Source organism: Opisthocomus hoazin, chromosome 23 (assembly GCF_030867145.1).
Source record: "Opisthocomus hoazin isolate bOpiHoa1 chromosome 23, bOpiHoa1.hap1, whole genome shotgun sequence".
In the NCBI taxonomy this organism is placed as follows: Eukaryota; Metazoa; Chordata; class Aves; order Opisthocomiformes; family Opisthocomidae; genus Opisthocomus; species Opisthocomus hoazin.
The window spans coordinates 6,849,834-6,863,285 of NC_134436.1; the positions used below are offsets into that span (position 1 = coordinate 6,849,834).

Sequence of the window (13,452 nt, forward strand, 5' to 3'; positions counted from 1 at the left end):
TTGCTTCTGCTCCATGAGACAAAGCGCTAAGAATAACACAGCGTGAACAGTAAGAATAAGCAAAATACCGATCAGAGGGGTCACTTCCTTCTCCAGCTGAAATCAGGATCTCAGAGCAGCTTTACAGCACATGGTTTATGGTGAGGGCCTAATCCAAACGCTCTCGCTGACTGCTCTGGGATGTAGCCTACCTGTCTGCACGCTTTTACAGCCTTGTTCAACAGAAGCAAATTGTTTCCCTGCCTTTTCTCGGCTGAGCTACGTAGACCTTCAGATTCCCTTGGCCATCTTGATAACATTAACTGCTTTCCTCTCTGTCTTTCAGCGTTTTGCTTTTACAAATTGATCCAAAATAACTCTTCCTTTGACTAAGACTAGAGAAAATACAGAAATAATGTTGATAATAAAAAGTCATACAATTTTGTTAATATGAAAAAAAGGTCTTGCTTCTTCATTGGAGCAATTTTGCACGTATCCATACAAAAAGTATTAAGCTGGCAATATACAAGATTATTGTATAATACTTGTTTGTTAGACTGTATTTAAACTTATAAACATCTATAAGCCCTGATGAGACAATCCTGGCTGTCCTAGCACCAGACTAATGTTGTACCTAAAAAACAAACATGAGGGGCTCCTGCCATTAACTTGTATACTCATGTCCACAGAGATGCAGTTCCTTCTCAATGAATTTTCATGATGTGCTCTTCATTCTGGTCCTAACCCCTTATCTTGCTCCTTATAACAACGCCAGTCTACCCCAAGGACACCCAGGGCTGTAACTTCTGACCTTTTTCTCAGTCATTTCAGTCCCAGCTCCCAGTGGTGACTTCCCGGCGCAGGTTAGCTCCAGGCATGGCAGTGAGGGAGTGAAAAAACGCTTTTTGCCAAGGGCAAAAGCCTCATTCCCTTATATCCTTTTCTTAGCTTGTCCCCGAAGCTCAGAAAGTAGTGAAACAGTGAGGACAGCCCATAATACAAAGTAAGAGTCGAGGCTAGACCTTGGACTTCCTTTTAAGAGCTTAATAAAGTGAACCTTCATCTTTCGAAGGCTTAATGGCTTGAGTTCAGGCAAAATTTAATCTGCTTATTTGAAAGGATGAAAAGAGGAACTGGAATACTCAGAGATAGGACGTGTACTGCTGAGGTTGGGTAGCTGCAAATTTTTCTCAGTATCAATCACTTTTATTCCTTCCATGCTTGATTAAAATAAAAAAAGCTACTAGGACAAAGATTAAAAACATTTGTCACCACAAAGGTTATATTACAGATAGACAAGATCTCTGGATGAAGGCAATAGGGTTTTTTTAAACAAACAAAAAACCCCTACGTTCGACTTATAAATTTATGACCTTAATTCAATAATCTTTCTCAGTAAAAAACAGTGCCATTTCTAAGCAGCACATAAACAGCTTTCTGAGCTGTACGCACGATGACCTTGCCACCCTCGCAGTGGTACCAGGGAGCTCACCTCACACCAGCATCCTAAGGCCATTAAGGGCAGGGATGGTATTTACAGCCTCAGGAAACGCAGTTGCTTTGCTTAAGGTGAAACTATGGATGCATCGCAGTTTGGCAACAAACAAGGGAAAACTCGTGCCCATCCACCCTGTCATTCAGGAGGCTTTCTCTCCAGCACGCTGATCACACAATACTTCTATTTAGGAGTACTGAGTTATAATCTGTTTAGGGAGGCAGTCTACAATTTATAGCAAAATTATTTTTTCAGCATAGGCAATAACTGCATTCGGCACAAACTGTACAGGAAAACAACAAAATGGCTGTGAGGTACAATATCCCTGCACATGGCTAAAAGTCAGTGGGGAAAGCCCACAGCTTTCAGCTATTTTCATTCATATCGCAGACTGCAGCCCAGTTCTGCCAAACCCTGCAACAAGAGGGTGGAAGAGCACACCCAGTAACGAAGCAGCCCAGATCCTCTGGAGGGCAAGTGAGAAAAGAGCGAGGTTCGGAACTCTGAGAGGAGATGCAGGTGTGTGCAAAGAGGCAGGGCAGGAATGCTGTCAGTGTCCTTTTGCAGAAGATGGTTAGATACTTGACAAGTACAAAATAGATTTTGTTCAGTGGTTTAGTGACTTTTTCTTTAATGCAATTTGCCCGGGCAATGGCTAACCCTCTACAGGCTCATGCAGGATGCGAACTGGAAAACCTACCCTCTAGAAACACTCGCCAGATGCTTTGGAAAAGTGGGCAGCACCAAACCCTCCAGTTTCCATGGGTCTTGGTGAACCTGCGAGATCCAGTTTGAAGATTTCTCCAAGGAACATCAGTCTGCTCTGCACGCATGCATGTGGCACAGCTGCCTTCTACCGGCTAGAAACTCACTGCTGAACTGGACTCTGAATATCTAGTGCTACTGGATTTAACAACTCCCATCCAAAACTTGGCTTTTAATGATATACTATTTGCTTGCCACTTGCCAAAAAAGCATGTCCCTCCCACTTTCCCAAAATAAAACAATCCAAACTGTTGCTGCTGACAATAGAGCTAATATTTACAATTAATTACTGAAAATGTTTTAAGTTTTGTGCATCCTTCAGTGAAAGATAGCAATTACAGAGAAATTTACAATATAAGGTGTGAGTCACAATAGACAAAATTCCTTGGAGAGCTGGTATCTACAGATATTTAAAGCATTCTGTAAATCACATAGACATTGTACATGTGGAAGCTCTTTTAAAATATCTAATATGATGATTTCTGCTTCATGCGGGAGAAAATGGATACATCAGAGTGAAGCTGTATCCCTCTTCAACCCTGCACAGGCGCCAAGGCTGATGTTGGGTGATTTATCATCCCACACACTTGCTAAAACTCCTTCAGAAGACAGTAGCAGAGTGTGCTCAGTTGGGCTGGCCACACTTTCTTTTTAATTTGGGCTTTAGAAATGAAAAATGTCTTTTTGAACAGTACCTTTCAGGGAAAAAAGACAGAGGATTCAAGAGGTTTTAATCAAGAGTGAATTTGGATTCTCCTTTTTGCCCTCTTTTCCACCAGGAAAGCAAGATATAAAAACATGCTTTGTGTTCTACACCAAATACAATATTAGCTGTAATGAAAATTAAGCGATCTCCAAAGTTTCATCGTATTTTCTAAAGTTTCTGTATCTTTAGGTACGTTTTTGTGATCTGTATTAATAGTTCAAAAGGAGAAAACCCTGTCCTACTTCTGCCTGCCACACCTGCACAGAAGATGATGTCCTATTTGGCTTTAAAGGAACTTGTGAAGACTGCTAAAGGGGTTGCTCTCAAACAAAATACGGTTCTACCCGGAGAGCAAGGACCACACCATTTGTTATACAAACCTCTGCCTTGCTTTCCAACTACTGTTGTTGCCACATCCCTGAAAAATCAGACGCATGAGGCTCCACCCACCCTCCTTGAGCAAGAGAAGGTTTCTATCGCTTGAAATGTAAAGAGATTTCTAAGCTGGCTGCTGAAGAAGGGCCCTGTGCTCCCCACACATGGTGAGCGATAGTGGTGGTACACGGCAATTCAGGCTGGCCAACGGGGAAGGGGACGCTGCTGTTCATGGCGGGCACCCCACACCAGGAGAGCCCTTGGTGGGTGCTGAGCAGCCCCTGCACGGTGGGGCACGGGGAGGGAGCGGCAGCAGGGGGAGAGCCTGGACAGGCAAGGGCTGCAGCCCCCCCAGCACTGCGGGCCCGGTCCTGGGGAGGTGGTGAGAGAAAATCCCTTCCCGGCCCTCCGCAAAGACTTGGAGGAAGCTGCAGACTGAGACTGCTTCCACTCCTTTAAGTGGGTTATTGCCACCAAGAGGAGCAACAGCCTGTAAATTGCCTTGTATACTCATCTGTTCTCTGCCCACCGGCAATACCAAAGCGCACAACTGCAGAAGCAGCGGGAAGGGACGCACTGAAGAGAGCTGCATCGGAGGCAGAGCCAGCCCCAAACTTTCCAGGCTGAATCAAGCTCCACAAGACTTGAGAAATTCCCAGGCAGTTAGTTCATGCCTTCAGACTTTTCACGTAGATTCAGAGGATGCTGTAAAAGGCAGGCCGACATTTTTCCTATACTTGCTGAAGTTTAGAAGCTGAGGCTCAGGGAAAACAAGACACGTGCCAGCTTGAGATGTTCAGATCGAGAATCCGGCATACATTCCAGTTGGGAAGCAAGGAGATTTTGGGGGCTGGATTTTACAAATCCACATTTTTATTTTACGGAGGTGTTAAGGGTGACTAGTTAGAGCACTACAAAAATAAAGCTATCCAACTTATTTACAGAGTTCCCCTACACTGCCACATGTCAGCAGGTTTAGCACCCAAGACTGTTCGCCGATAAATCCCTTCTGTAATGTGATGTTGACAGCAAATTGCATTACAGTGCATTACAGTGAACATCAACAGAAAACAGCAACACAAGTGATTTTCCTCACATTTGTGAATAGTTTCATGCAGTAAATATCTCCTTTCCTATTACAGTCCAATAAGCATCTCTAAGACGGAAGCAGAAGGCAGGTGAAAACTCATCTCTCGTTTTAGACTGAACTTACTTACAGGAATTTAAAATCTCTACTGTTGTTCCTCTAAATTCTCTTTAATTCTGCAAACATCTTAATTCTGCTTTAGGTTCTCTGCTTCAAAGCTACACAAGCCTGCCGAGACTCCAGGCTGCATGCTCCAGGAGTGCGCGTCCCAGAAATGCATATGCATGAAACGAAGAACCAAACAGCAGGGAAAAATGTTTTGCTCCGTTTTCTGGAATGCCTACGATGAAAACAGAGGAGGGAAAGAGACAATTTTGGCAGCCTCTCCACATTTATGTGGACTGTGAAATGCAAATCAATTTGAGGTTCTCTTACTAGTACAAGAAATATTCGGTTAAGAAAATTGCTGTGTTCTGGGAAGAAGACCTAGAAACTACCTTAATATTATCTTTGTTAGAACTGGTTTAAGTCGTTCTCTGCTGTCTTTTCCAGTACAGACGCTAACACCCCGACCTCTCTCTGAGCTGCTTTCTTCCTGCTGCAGGTTCCTTCACACCACCCTTCACAGCAGCAAACAGGTTTAAATCCAAAATATTATTTACTGAAAGACTGAACTGAGAAAATCAGGGAAACAGAAGGAAAATAGAAAATATACATTAGTTTGCCCTGTCACTCAGCTTGAGGTAACTTCAGCTTGACTAGGGGTATCGGCCTGAATCAAAAGAAGGAGACATTTCAAAATGCACAGAGAATTTAAATCACAAGGATTCGAGCTGTTACCGCTGAGTTCTGTTTGCTCTGGACAATATTTTTATGGTAAACAACACAGGGATCTCGGGAAGGTGACACTGACTTCCACACACATGTGGCCCAGCCTGGCTCTGCGGGTTCCCAGCTTCCTCTGCCCATTCCCACACCAAGCAAAGGACACACTCAAACATTCTCACTTGTTGATGACCACAAACGTACCTGTCGGTGCCCTACATCCACTGTCCACAACTATTCCCGATCTCAAAACACCACTGCAAGAAACCCCTTCCCCTGTGCAAGAGGCACCTCCAGCTGTTCAGTGTGCTCTAGGAGCATCTCCTGCCCACCCTCTGGGACATCTCACTTGTCCCTCCAGACCTGGTACAGAACAGTGCAGGCCCTCACCACACCAGACAGGTAGTGACGGGAGACAGACAGTCTGTTCTACTGCAGTGTTGATTAATCTGCCAGTATTACAAGAAAAACCACACTGTCCTGAGCTCCTTCAGCTACAAAGCATTAAACTTCTTCATTCTCTTCTGTCCACGTATCCAATAAAAGTGTTCCTAAACCCAAGAGTTATGCAGAAAATGAACTCTCCTGAACTGTTGGAAAGGATCGTAACTCCCATGACAGGATGGGGAACAAGCATTTCCCTGGCCACGTTGGGAAAAAGACCGATGCCTGTAGCCATCTCAGCATCGTGTAGCCTGTCCGCAGCACGGTCAGCCTCTTGAGGAGCAGCCCTGAAACTACCAGCAATGTCAAATCTACCGGTTGCTGGCAGAAAGCAAAGCAGGTGCTGACACTACAGAAGGCAATGACTCTGGGACCTGCTCTTCAGCAGTGGCCTTTGTTCTTCCAGCCATCCCATCGCTGTCACGTAACGTCAGTGACTACTCGCTGACTAAGACTGGGAGCATTGCTCCACAGAGAACAGCTTCTGCAGGTGAACGCTGTGTCCCACTACCTGCTTAATGTCATCCTTGCCCTTCGCCACTGGCAGCAGCCCCAGGGAGCTTCTGAGCCAAAAGCCCTGTCCACAGAAAACCCGCGTGCACAGTGTCTACCTCATCTGCTACTCAGAAAGGTGGTTGCTGTGCTGTCTGACACTGGAAAACAGCGCTCAACACAAATAACGATGCCTTGGCTTTGACGTCCCACTCTCCTAAATCTCACATGCTTGGAAGCTATCTCACAGTGCTTAACAAAATACAATAAAGCTAAATTACAGCAAGCAGGGAAGTGACAAGCAATTAACTTTGGCAAATCTCTACAGCCGTAACAGTTATTGCACGAAAAAGGACAGCACGCTGGTGAGGATGACCAAGGGCGCTGATGCTCTGCAGCTTGGCAGCATCCCCTCCCCAGACCGCAGACCAGGACACTCAGAGCAGCGGGTGCGGTGGAGACACAGACCCGGCGCCTCGCGTCAGGTCACAGGGAAAGCTCAGATGGAATCAGATCTCCTGCCGCATCGTTCCCACCTCAGGAGTTTGATTTATAGGGAAATTAAGATCTTTAAACAGATTGCTAACAGGACAGAAACACACCCATTAAGTAAGTGAGCACGATTTGTGCGGGCTTCTGCAGGGAAGCACCTCTTCACAGAAACACGGGGAGATGATCCAAAGCTCGCTCCTCGCTTTCTTTCAGGTATTCAGTGGAATTTGAAACGTTCTTGCTGATGGGAAACATTACTAGATATGCATATGTCTCTAGTATTTGCTTGTGTTTGTTTAGCAATCTTTACACACACAAGTTGGGCGTATTAACTAAACATACCAGGCCTGACCATAAACTACACCGAGTATTTTAGGGCACTGAACTCCAGGAAGGAGCACGTCCCTCAGAAATGCCAGATGCAACAGTACAGCAGAGAAGCAACGCTGCACCTGCGCTTCCCGGCTCTGCCAGGGCCATTAGCTCGGCCTCGGCACCGCTGGAGCCCGGGCAGCCAGCAAGGCGAGAGCAGCAGCGCAGCGGGGTGAAGGGCAAGCAGCGGAGGCAGAAGGGGGGAGGCTTTGTGTTTTCTGAGTGATCAGAGCCTGACATGTCAGAGTCAGTGTGGGCATCGTGGAGCTGAGTTGCCAGCTTCACACTCCAGCAGCTTCTAACAACTGTCTGTCTGGTTTTGATCTGGATGGAGGTGAAGAACCGGCTAATTCCTCATCATTAATAATCTCCAGGCAACAACTCTAAAGGGACTCTAATTGTTTTAATTTTGCTAAAAACAAACAATGCAAAGAGACATGACAAAATTAGTTCCAAGTCTCAGCGTTTCCAGAGTTTCCAAAACATCTCACAAACTCCATGGGGTAAAGGGGAGTTTCAGGCTTGCACCGAACTTTTATCCTAACAACTAATCTTCTTTGGAGGCTTCACAAACCAGCAGTACGCAGAACACCAGAGTGCGTTTGCTCCAGCAGATACAGCACCACATTTTAACGTACGCACCAGTCACCTAGAGCTGAGCTGGGCTGTGGATGACACTCAAAATGGCACATTGCTGTGCTCTCTCTTGCGCGTTGCTGAACAGCAGCAACCACCAGGGCTTGGGGAAAGCACGCAGCGCTCGGATTTCCTGCGCCGCATGAACTTTTGAACCGCAACTACTTTACCGCCGTCAATAGTCAGGACAGAGGAAAGAGAAAGGCGGCATCAGCGAAAAAAAATGCAAATGTAGCCAAGTAAAGTGTTATAGCTGATGGCATTGCCCAGAAAATGCCTGATCAGAAAATTCCCTTTGTTTGACAGCGTACTTTGCTGGAGGGCTGCAGTAAGCCACATGCAGCCCAGTGCTCTAACGTGGAGGTGATTAGAAATGACGAGGCAGTAGTGCAGCTGTAACGTCCTCGCTCCTGCCAAGTAGAGGATGCCAAATTGCTAATGGAAATAGCCCCTTCTGATGCCTTAAAGCTCTGGAAACCAAAGGCACTTTCCTGAAAGAACAGTCTCTGGTTGGCTTTCTGTCTCAGCACCAGAACTGCTCTGCATGCAGGTCCGGTTGCTGCCTACACAAACACGAATGGACCTTGTGGGACCAGATTTCCCTCGCAGAACTGCACACGCTTGCCTTTGACCTTCGTTTGGTACATACAAATGTCCACCCAGGCAGGATTTTCCTCATCCCCTAATGCAGCTCTTTGTCTAGTTTCCTGCAGCCTGGCTAATTCTGTATGCACAGGACTGCAAACCTGACCTACTGTCAGCTCACACGTTAAAGTACTGGATCAAAACAAACACCATGTTACAGGGATTCAGATCCACACGAGGACAGGCTTTCGGTTCCTGGGGGGCTAGTACCGCAGTTTGGGGTCACGTCTGACTCTCCCAGCGAAGCACGTAAACTAGCGTGTCAATTCAATTACACTGGCTTATTAGGATTAGCAGACAGCAATCCTCTCCGCACGGACACAAAAGTTTCCTGCTTCCCATTTTTTCGTTTTACGCACTGCTCCCAGTTCAGACGGCAACGCACAAGTCCCTTGAACTGTCAGGATTAAGGGTGCAAAGGGGTGCTGATGCTCCCCGCTGTGTCACAGGGTTCACCTGCATGGGATGAAACAGTCTTGCTAAGGGAAACAAACTGTCCTTCCCGCAGATGCCGCGCTGGCTCCTGACATTTCGCAGCTAGGGAGGTAACGGCATTATCCTTCACAGGGCTGCGTGTGTACCCTACAGACAGCAAGCTTCAGCTCTTGCAGTTTGATGTGCTAGATCAGGGGTCTTGCCTGAGGTTTCAGCTCATAATCAAAAAATCTATGGGGCTGATGTGTAGCATTGCTCACTAGAAGGAAGCAGCAGCCTGGGAAAAGTAGCTGGGAGCTCAGCCCCGAGCTGCAGGCAGGCAAAGTACAGACCTGTTGTCAAAACATTTGAGCTCCGCTTCTGGAACCGTGCTCTAACTGGCTAGGTCTTGTGAACATGGCCTGTTTCATCCGTATTTTCCTGCATACAAATTTGACAGGCATAAACATTTGTTTTGTCAGAGCACTAAAAGCCGCCGCCGTTCGGCTCCCCCCCCAGGGGTGACACTCTCCCCCTCCACGAAGGACCCTTCAGCAGAACGGTGCAGCGGTCTCTCGGGTTTCCTAGAAACCTGCCTCAGCAGCACAACGCGTATCCTCACAACCATGTTCGCCATTAGCTGTTCTCAGCCACAATATAAAATGCCCTGTTGGCTTTTAGAGACCGTGGCTGTGGCCAGCTATGGAAATTCGGAGCACTTCCCGCCCAGCCGCCCACCGAAGGAGCTTGGGGGAATGAGGGCTTCCGTGGCGCAAGAGAAAAGCAAACACCGGTGTGTGCAAAGAGCTGCGGTTGTTGAATATGTCAAGAAAGTAATGTTTGGATTGAGGAAAGCCAAACAGAAGTAGCAGAGCTCTGCCAGGAAAGGATGGCTCTGTTACCCAGTTCATGTCTTCCTTCAGACTTCCCTGCCCCACCACCGGACTGGGCCAGCTCCGCTCCCGCCTGGGCGGCCTCCCTTAGCTCTGTCCTGCGTCTGTCTGCTGGCGCGCGGTCCGTCCCTGCCTGCCCGCCAGCCACGCTTACTGCCTGTGACTTCGCCTCATCTCTACTGCAGTTTGTCTGAACTCCTCAGACTAACTCCACCATGCCCTCCGTGTCCAGAGCAGTGCCGGCACGAGTTACATCCTGATTTTCATGGACACAGCTAGCAATTAACTGACCACCATCCGTATCATTTTCAGGCCAGACCAAAGACATCAGGCCATGGCAACGGCCACAGACACAGAGTGGAGATATCTGGGCACGGCTTCCTTCATTTTTGACTTGTCTATTTTGCAAATGTGGATATAGTTTACACTTTTAATCAGTTTTGATTTGCTGTGTACAATCCATCTTACAATAACAGTTATTCTGCTTCCCTCTGGCATCTCAGAATGAATAAAAGAAGAAAAATGAAATACTGTGCTTGGAACCCTGAATATATTTTGTTTAGAAGTGCTGCTGTGGTATCACATAGCTCTAACCTGTGTTTCTCCGCTGGATAAGCCCCCTGCCATGCATCTTGGGACCTTCCTGCAGGGAAGGACGCGGGGTGCCTACAGCATCCTGCACCCGCTGGGAAACACCTCTTGGAGAGAAATGCAGGTGTTTCTTAGCTTGCAAACAGCCACTGTGTGAGCAGCGACACAACTCAGAGACCCGGAGCAGGTACTCAAACCTTCTGCAAAGGCCCCGCTACAGTCTCTGGGTAACGACTTTGAATAGGAAACACAGCACTTGACATAAATACCCAGATCTGTCCCCCACCGCCATGGAGGGAGTACTTTACCAGTTGCATTTCTCTATTTGCATCTAAAATTACAATAAAATTATAAGACAATAAAGTGTTTGGGAAGTTTTGGTGAATAATCCCAATTAACATCCATTTTGATTAATGAAACATTTTAGCTAAAATAAAACCCACATAATTTTTGAAAAATTTCTAAATCTTCGGGTTTTTTAATAAAGCTTAGATGAATATCAAAATAAACTTTTTGACTGTAGCTTTATAAGTGGAGAAATAAAACATTTTGATTTTTCCTCTCACATTTGACCAAAATCAGCATGAGTTTGTAACTTGCTTTGGTTGACTCTGGTCTTCTTTTTCATAGCTAAGTTTTATCTCAAAAAATTTGTACAAACTTAACTGACTTCTGTTTACGTATTTGATGACATTAACCACTGTAAAGCTGGGAATTAACCCAAACCTCTGCTAAGTGTTAAGTTCCAAGGTGTTCACATCTATAGCATTAAATATTTTCAGCTACAACAATCCAAGTGCTTTCTAGTTCCCATTCCAAACATCAGATATCTAGCAATTCACACTGGAAGAGCTGATAAAGGTTGGAAGATCACCAAGGCTGGAAGTTACAAGTTGGAAAATATTTTCTGTTTTGCCATTTTGGATTATCGTGGAACAAAAAGAAGCTTCAAAGCACTGCAGCCTACTGGCATGCAAATCTGAAGTCTCTAATCACCTGTTTTGCGGTGGGATTTCACAGCTCTGCAGGGACGTGCTGCACTTTGAGCGACACGTAGTACCTGTAACCCAAGGGCAGGAAATAAGCACCACATATGATAATGCAACATAATGTCAAACACACTACATAACGTACTTTCCTCCATCCATTTTTGTTTATTCCAAACCTCCAAGCTGGGTCTGACTACAGCATTTCAGGCAGGCACTGTGTGCCTGTGGGAAGCAATCAGGGACACACATAGCTTAGTTTAGTTTGATCAGTGCTATCCACTCTTATGACCAGCTATTTGAGATCCCTCTGCCTCGCTGCCAGGAGCTGTATTTATAGGAAGCAAGGAGGAAACCAAGCCAGAGGCAAGGGAAGAAATTCAGAGCTGGCAACTACACAGGAGCTATAGATATTTTGACTGAAAGATGGGGAGTGGGGGATGGAAGCAGTCCCAAGTTCCTAAGTCCGACCCGCCTCTAAGCAAAGCCCACTCCCATGTGAGCTCTGGCGCAGGGCTGCTGAGGACACGGGGGAGCAGGGTGCAAGCAGCTCCCGCACCTCTGTGCCACCCATCGCAGGCGCGGCCCAGCCACGTGGCTGGGACGTTTGGCTGCTGCGACGCCGAGCAGCCTGCCACACACCTCTGTGCTTCACAGAGACCAAAGGGTTTCAGGCAGAGTGGCATATTCTGACAAACTGCTATTGGTCATCACCATTTTTCCAAATTGCTTCTGATTGAGTGCTTACATCAAACAGTTTTCTTGCCGAGTGCTGTTCTGTACACCCATCACAGAGACGATTCCCTAGAAACAGCTGCCTGTCAAAGCCCCGGTTTTCGGTGCAGGCAGCCGGCCACGTACCTGACCTGCCAGACTGTATCAGAAGACGATCAGAAAAGACTAGGGAGAGAAAATGAGATGTCAGCACCGTGTACTGGCTCTTGGGCACAGCCAGGAGAAATCAAATTGTCCATTTCTTCTGTTCCCTCAAGAACCTGCAGACTCAACTCTCCGACCAAGGGGAAAGGACCCTCTCCTTGGCCCAGAAGGAAAACAGGTGGGGAACTGAGATCTCTCTACTAATGAAATACCCAGGACACGGGGACATACATTCCAAGTCTTTGGGACACGCACATTCACGCACACCAGTGCCAGTTTGTCAAGTTCCTTTGATGAGCAGAAGCAAGAGAAGGGCAACTTTCAAAGTTTTTCTTTCTGCCAAACCTGAACAGATTTTTGCGGGATAAGGGCAAGTCTGTTGCTCCTCCAGGGTGAATTTCAAAGGCCTATTGAGAACAGAGCCCTAAACAGATTACGAAAAGTTATTTTTGTAGCCATACACTCTGGGCAAAGAGCCCCGCTCAAACCTGTCAGCTCCATTCTGCTGCTGTAATCTCCATTCTGCTGCTGTAGGTCCAGGGCTGAACAGGTCTGATGCCTCGAAACACTCGTGAACCACTTGCTCCCGTTATGAGCAGAGCAGCAGATCGCTGTAGCGCAGGGAACAAAGGCCACAGCCATGGCCAGCAATCTTCGGAGCTCAGGTCACTCAGATACTCCTATGAAGACTGACAAGTCAAGCAATGTTGAGTGGTTTCCAGGTAAGTAAACCACTTGAAAATATAGCTAGTCAGATGCAAAATTGGATGCTTTTGGACAATAGGACATCTCAAAGCAGACTTTCCTTCAAGACAAAGTCTAGAAATTGGACACTATAAAAATGGCACAACTGACATTTTAAGCAAAGTGAATTCCTGCTGTTAGCTCCTGCAAAGTTAAACAACTGCACCAGGTTCTCTTTCAGAGTTTAGGTGGTCTGGGGTGCAAATATGGTCACTCACGTTCAACAGACTCAGATTCCCAAGTGAAAGCAGTGCTGCTTTCTGCTGGTGCAGTCAGGGTAAGACCTGGCGCCTATAGCTTTAAGGCCAACAAGATCCAGGTATTTAGAATTATTTGAGTTATGTTTCACTTTTGCTGGGGGAGGGTAGAGAAAAGAAAGAACAGAAGTAGTTAATCCCTTATTCCTTGATTTTCCTGTTCTACTGTAATTGCATTTGCCCACAAGTGGTGGTGAAACCAGCCCCACCACACACTACCACAGAGGTACAGAAAGCAGTCACACCAAGAAATTCCCCCTGCTTCAGCAATCTGCTAATCCAAACGTTTCCATGACAAACATGGAAATGGCTGATTCTAGCCACAAATTTAGTTGTGATTGGCTGCAGACTGTAAAAACACATGAAAAAACTCCA

General features: G+C 46.5%; 1 protein-coding gene across 4 annotated transcripts in view; it reads right to left on the reverse strand.

Moving 5' to 3' along the window:
• KCNIP1 (potassium voltage-gated channel interacting protein 1) overlaps positions 1-13,452 on the reverse strand; it is a 434,928-nt gene that overhangs the window by 259,868 nt on the left and 161,608 nt on the right. The window contains exon 1 of one of the 4 annotated variants that reach the window (XM_075442142.1): positions 11,208-11,228. The exons of the other annotated variants lie outside the window; for them this stretch is intronic. The gene's annotated coding sequence lies outside the window, so the exon portion shown is untranslated. Of the gene's footprint in view, positions 1-11,207; positions 11,229-13,452 lie in introns of those variants that run through there. 4 annotated transcript variants of the gene reach the window in all.